Below are 7,232 nucleotides of genomic sequence, written 5' to 3' on the forward strand. Positions count from 1 at the left end.
CTAGTTAGAAAGGTTGTTTGGAGAGTATATATCATAGGAAAAACATTTGGAATAGGATAGCAGAATTGTGAAATTTTAGTATAATCAAGGTCCTCCAAAGCTTTCTAGTTCAACCTGACCTTAATGAAGAAATCTATCTGCAACATATCTGATGGTAATCTAGCCTCTACTTATAGTCCTCTAGTAAAGGGAAACCTACTACATCTCAAGGCGGTCATTCTACTTTTTGGTAGCTGGTAGGAATTTTATCTTTAATCAAGCCTTTGTCTGTTGCTATGCACTTTTTCCACTGCTCTTGGCATGATGTTCTGGAATTTATTCTCCTAAAGAATGTTAAGCCATTGGATCATACTTATTCTTTAAATTATATCCAATTTTTTCAATTCAATAAACATTTACAGAGTGTGAAACACAGTGCTAGCTTCTTGAAACACAAAAGCAAAAAGGAAATCTCCCTACTATCAAAGGGCTTATATTTTGCTGGTGGAAATAAAATATACACAGAGAAATAAAGACAAGACAGTTTGATGGAAATGAGAGCATTAAAACTGAAGGATCAAGAAAGACACTGCTTTGAATAACAAGATTTAAGCTTTGAAGGAAGCTAGGGTTCTGACACATGGATATGAGGAGTAGATGGACAGGTGATGGAATGTCAAGTTCAGTGAATATCATATAGACTGATTTGGCTGGGCCATGCAACACATGAAGGAGAGTAATATGTTAAAGAAAAAATTTAGAAAGATAGGCTGAAACCAAATTGAGGAAGGCTTTAAGTGGCACACTCAGGACTAAATATGTGTGTATGTGTACATATGTATTATGTATAGTGAAAGGCAATAGAGAGCCATTGAAGCTGCTGAGCAGGAGGGTGATGTGGCCATACCTGTGTCTTAATATGATTTTCTCAGCTATGTGGAGATGGATTAAAGAAGGGAAAGACTTGGAAACATGTCAATCAGTTAAGAGGTGATTAGAAATATTTAAGGCAAAAGATAAGACATTGATACAATTAGTAAGGTTCAACAGCAAGACATTGATACAATTAGTAAGGTTCAACAGCTGAGGGTATTTGGGGGACAAGGGAGAAAGCAGAGCTAAGACTGATTCATGAAGTCATGAATCTGGGTGACCAGAAGGATGATGATACTCTTGACAGAAGCCAGGAAGTTTGAAAGAAGAGCAGATTTTGAGGGAATATGATGAGTTCTATTTTGAACCAGTTGAATTTTAGATACCAGAGGTACCCTAGGAACTTTCCAGTAAGCCTGTGACAATATAAGTTTGGAGCTCAGGGGATTGAGATGGAGCCAGGATAACAGAGAGTAGACAGGACTTTGCCTGAGCTCTTCCTGGCTTCCCTCAAAATCAACACCAGATCAAGCTCTGAATGGATTTTGGAGTGACAGAACCCATTTGAAGTGTAACAAATTTCCAGCAGAAGATACCTTGGAAGGTCGTCAGGAAAGGTATGTCTCAATTGGGTAGGGGGGTGACAGGGCTCAGCTGGAGATACCCAAGGTGGAGACCTACATGTGGAGAATATAATCGGACAAAATACAACAGTGTTGGCTACTCTATCCCGGTTCAGAAGCCAGTGGATTAGCAGACTAGCTGTGAAACCTGTAACACAATTACAGAAGACAAATAGTGAACCTCTGAACCCCAGCATAACAGACAGGACTTGGCCAGATTTACCTAGTGTAGGGAGGAAGCCTGCACCACCAGGCCCCAGTGCAGCATGAAGGCCCTGTCACCCTATAGAGAAAGCTTGAGACAATCTCCCCTGTGCCTTAGGAGCAGACCTCAACCTTCAAATATGAGCAAAAAAGAAAAAAAGTTCTAAACATAGATAGCTATTATGGAGTCTGGGAAGAATAGAACTCAAATTCAAAGGATGTTAAACACAAAATGCCTCCAGATAAAGCTTCAAAAGGGGATATGAACTGGTCTCCAACTCAAAAGGCTCTCTTGGAAGAATTCAAAAAAGATCTTAAAAAAAGAAAATGGGGGAAGGAAATGAAATCTTTGCAGGAGAGTTTGAAAAAGGAAAAGGAGAAATTGACTGAAGAAAACAACTCCTTAAAAAATAAAGTTGGTGAAATAGAAAAAGAAAACTTGAAAAGTAGAATTGGTGAAATGGAAAAAAAGAATAACTACTTTAAAAATAGAATTGGTAAAATGGGGAGGGAAGGGAATCCAATGAACAAAACAACTCCTTTAAAAGTACAATTAGCCAGACACAAAAGGAAGTAAAACTAACTGAAGAAAATAATTCACTAAAAATTAAAATTGAACAAATGGAAGTGAATGACTCAATGAGACATCAAGAACCAGTCAAAACCAAAAAAAAAAAAAAAAAAAAAAAAATGAAACAATAGAAGAAAAAGTAAAATACCTCACTGGAAAAACAACTGACCTGGAAAATAGATCCAGGAGAGACCATCTAATCCTGAAAAGCCACGATGAAAAAAGAGCCTGGACAGCATCTCTTAAGAAATCATCAAGGAAAACTGCCCTGATACCTAGAATCAGAATGTAAAATACCTATTGAAAGAATCCTCCATCCCCATTTCACCAATTCTATTTTTAAAGTAGTTATTCTGACCTGACCACAAGAAAGAGTTGCTTAGGTATTAACCCCAAGTGCTCTCCCCTTGTGTGGAAGGGAGATAAGAATTCAACCAGAGCTCTACTGGGTCTGTATTTCAAAGAGATCATAAAAAAGGAAAAGGACCGTCATTTACAAAAATGTTTGTAACAGCCCTTTTTGTAGTGGCTGGAAGTGGCAAGGAACTGAGGGATGTCCATCAGTTGAAGAATGGCTGAATAAGTTATGGCATATGAATAATGGAATATTATTGTTCTTTAAGAAAGGATCAGCAAGATGATTTCAGGGAGACCTGGAAAAATTTACATTATCTGATACTGAGTGAAGTGACTAGAACCAAGAGAACATTGTACACAATAACAAAAAGATTATGTGATTTTCAATTCTGATGGACATGGCTCTTTCCAATGAGATGATTCAAGGCAATTCCAATAGACTTGTGATAGAGCCATCTGCATCCAGAGAAAGGATTGTTAGGACTAAAAGATAGTTCACACCTTTTTTTGTTATTGTTTGCTTGCATTTTTTTCTTTCTCATTTTTTTTCCTTTTTGATCTGATTTTTCTTGAATGATAGAATGATAGATAGAATAATAATTGTGGGGAAAAGTATAGTAAAATTGTACATGTTTAACATATATCGGATTACTTGCTGTCTAGAGAAAGTGAGAGGAGGTGGAAAACAGGGAGAAAAATTGGAACACAAGGTTTTGCAAGGGTAAATGTTGAAAACTATCTGCATGTGTTTTAAAAATAAAAAGCTTTATAAAAAAAAGAATATTTTTAAAAAGCAAAGTAAAATGGAATTTCATTAAAAAAAAAAAAAGAACTCAATCAGAATAATAAGCTAGAGATCTATATAGATCCCTATATGGGTCTATATAAGTCCCTATATGAGAAGTAGGGATAATTGTAGAGAGAAAGAAAGCTATCTAGACTGCTTTGGGGTTTAGGTATGAGCCTTTTTTCATTTTTTTCAGTTAGGCTGAGGAACGCCTATCCTATTTGATATTATACTAATCTGACTACTTGCATGACAACCAATAGCCCTTTTCCCTTTCTTTTAAAACTACAGACTCAGACAATATTCTGATATTTCAAGAGAAAAATCTAACTAGAGATCACAGACTCAAAAGAGGTTTGTTTGAGAAAGCTCTTAAAATCAAACCTAATCATAGTACAAATTCAGAGTTTCAGTTTGGGGTTATAGATTATACTTTCATTAAATATAATTGTATTAAAGTTTACATGGGATACAAAAATTCTTAGGCTTTTTCTGTTGATTATACATCTATCAAATATAATTCTATTAAAGTTTTAAATTAGATTCAGAAATGACTCTTGGATTACGTCTGTTTAATTAAAACCCTCTGAAATACAAAAAACACCAGTAAATTCTTCCTATATTCAATGTGACTCAGTCTCTATTAACTATTTATATTATTCTTTGTCAAGCCAAGGACTTAAAACAGGTCTATTTTTTTTTCATGACTTTTCCTTTTTAATTTCTAAAGAACAAAGAAAAACACAAAGCATTTAATGCATGATAACTACTTCTCAAAAAATCAAATTAACAAGTTAATTCAATTATATTCTTTAGTACTTTTCAAGGTGTTTTCACTTCAAGGCAAAGTTGATTTGCTTTGAAAATCTTGATTCTCAAGATGATTTTTAAAAAATGTATAATAAATTATATTCAGAATACACAATGATGACTATTTGTAGATGAAATAATGATTCACATTTATATAATTAAAGGTTTATAGAGTGCTTTTCTCACAACTTTGAGGCAAATAGTACAAGTATTAATAACATGGGGAAAGATGCCCTGGAGTTAAGTAATTTGCCCATGATTGTATACTCAAATAGTTATCTGAGATATTTGAACCCAGATTTTCAGATTCCAAATCCAGAATGCTCCCATTCACCCCACTTGATCCAATGCCAACACAATTACAAAACAGCAGCACACAGTCCAAATGAATTCCTTAAAACAACAGAAAAAGAAAAGGTGGCTCAGGAAACAAATCCACAGAATCCCAAAATTGGAAGTGATATTTGAAATCATCTTATCGGACAAATCACTAACAAGGGGTCTTCAGTGATATGAAAAACCAAAAGAACCAGATTTAGAATAGAAAGTCTTCTATCTTTCTGTGAAAAAAGATTTCTACTAGTCTCCTACCATAAAGAATTGGCTAGATATTTCTTAAGGCCTTACCTCATGGATATTAGGCTAAGTTTTTCCTTAAAAGGCACTGAAATGGTCCTCAAGACTTGATTGACTCAGGGAACCATTGATTTAGTCTCCAATTCACCTGAGCAAAATAGTCAGCTCCTCCTAGCAGCCCAGCCAACACTGGAAAGTTATGCTAAATAGAATGAATATCACATCCTTAATGAAAAAATATCTTTTCCTTGTTCTGAATGTCCTTCCCTGATTATGGCTGAGTAAGTCTCTGTGTGTTAACTATTGAATGGACTGTCTCATTTCATTATAATCTAGAGCCAGAGCTATTGGCCCAGCCTGAGCCAGGCCTGACCAACTCTATGAGATATAGTTTTCCTAACACTACAGCTCATTATGAGCTCCCACTAATGTGCTTTCAATTAATAATCAGCCAATAGACACAATTAGCTTATAGCAAAGGCTATAAGCTATTATATATATATATATTCTCACAATACTATAATTTGTATTCATAAAGAGAATGGGTTAAAACACAGTAGCTACACACATAGGCCTGGACTACTGTAGTATCCTGCTAATGAGTCTACATGTGACCCATTCCATTCAGTGACTTTTCCTAAAGTGCAGACCCAATCATATCATCCCAGTATTCTATAAACTCCAATGGCTCTCAATTGCCTCCACAAATATATAATCTGTCTAGCATGCAAAGTCCTTCATAGTCTATCCCTCTCCTATCTTTCCTATCATCTTATATATATATATATATATATATTAGTCTTTGCCATGTATTCTTCATTTCAGTGATTGGCCTCTTGATTGTTCTATAAAAAAAGAAAATTCATCTCTCAGCTATAGCCATTTTTCTCTTACTTTTCCCCCATCCCCAGAATGTTCTCTTTCAACTCTGCCTACTGACTTTTCTGCCTTCCACTAAGTCTCAACTAAAAGGAGAAATCTGAAGAGTCAGGAATGAAGTTAAAAGAAGAGTAAAAGAATGAGAAGTAAATCATGAAAGGATAAAACTCTTGGTCCAAATAGCTTTATAAGTAAATTCTATCGGATTTATAAAGAGAAACTATTAACTGCTACAAAAATTATTTTCAAAAACAGAAAGAAAAAAAAAAACTATTAAAACTTCTTTTGTGAAGCAAAGATGATCCTAAATCTACCCAAAGATTAAATCAGAGAAAGATCTATAGACCAATTTTATTAACAAATATTGTTGTAAAAGTTATAAATAAAATCCTTTTAGGCAATATGACAATACATTCAGAAAATTATTCATTATTAGCAAACTGAATTCATCAATCTGGAGATAAATAGATGTTTCGATATTAGGAACACAATTAGCACAATTAATCATATTTCTAAAATACATGATGATTTCAAACTGTGTAGGAATGCTTTTGGCAAAGCATAATACACAATTATGTCAAAACTGTAAAAAGTATGATTATAGAAGGGACGTTTACCATTAAAAAACCATGTACCTCAAACCAAAAGCTAGAATTGTTTACAATGGAGAAACACTAGAATCTTTTCTATTAGTATAAATAAGAATAAAGCAAGAGTGCTCTTTTCTCCACATTATTAGACATAGTTTTAAGAGTTAGCTATAGCAAGGGAAAAAAACAGAATTAAATGTATTTGCTGCCAAAAGAGGAAAAAATCCCTAATTGTAGATAATATGTTATATAGCTAGAAAAATCCATATAATCAATGAAGAAATAAATTAAAATGATTAATGACTTTAGTAAAAGAGCAGAATACAAAGTAAATCCACTTAAAAATTATCATTTATATTACATAATATTAATAAAAACCAGGATTGAAATTCCATTTGAAGAAATTAATATATAAGGCATTTTAGCTTAACCTACTAAGACATATATAAGATTTAAATACAACCAGAAAGCATTCTTTAAAGAAATAAAGGCAGACATAATTAGAAAAATATTCCCTTCTTCTGCTCCAGCCATATCAAAAAGATAAAAATTATTGAAACTCCTAGAAACTGATTAATATTTATTGCTTGTATTTCCTCTTTTCTCCCCAGTCTTTACATTTTAGTTTTCAATATTACTCACCTGAAACTTTTCTTATTTTCTTTTCCACCCAACACTCATTGCTACTACCTTTTTTCTGAGATTACTTCCATTTTGTTCTATTTAAAGTCATTCACAACCTGGCTCCTTATGATCTTATACCTTATGATATAGTATGAGATTGTATTCTTTACATTCACCAAAGTCAATCAAACTGGCATGCTTCATTGTTTTATTCATGCACAATATTCTCTTTGAGATCACCTTGCCTTTTCATTCTCCATACCTTGAATGTACTTCTTCATACTACTCACTACTTCTTATAATCCCCATATTTCCTTCAATGCTTAGCTGATATGCTACCTTTTGTATCAAGTTTTTCC

The sequence above is a fragment of the Sarcophilus harrisii genome, chromosome 5 (genome assembly GCF_902635505.1).
Source record: "Sarcophilus harrisii chromosome 5, mSarHar1.11, whole genome shotgun sequence".
NCBI classification, from domain to species: Eukaryota; Metazoa; Chordata; class Mammalia; order Dasyuromorphia; family Dasyuridae; genus Sarcophilus; species Sarcophilus harrisii.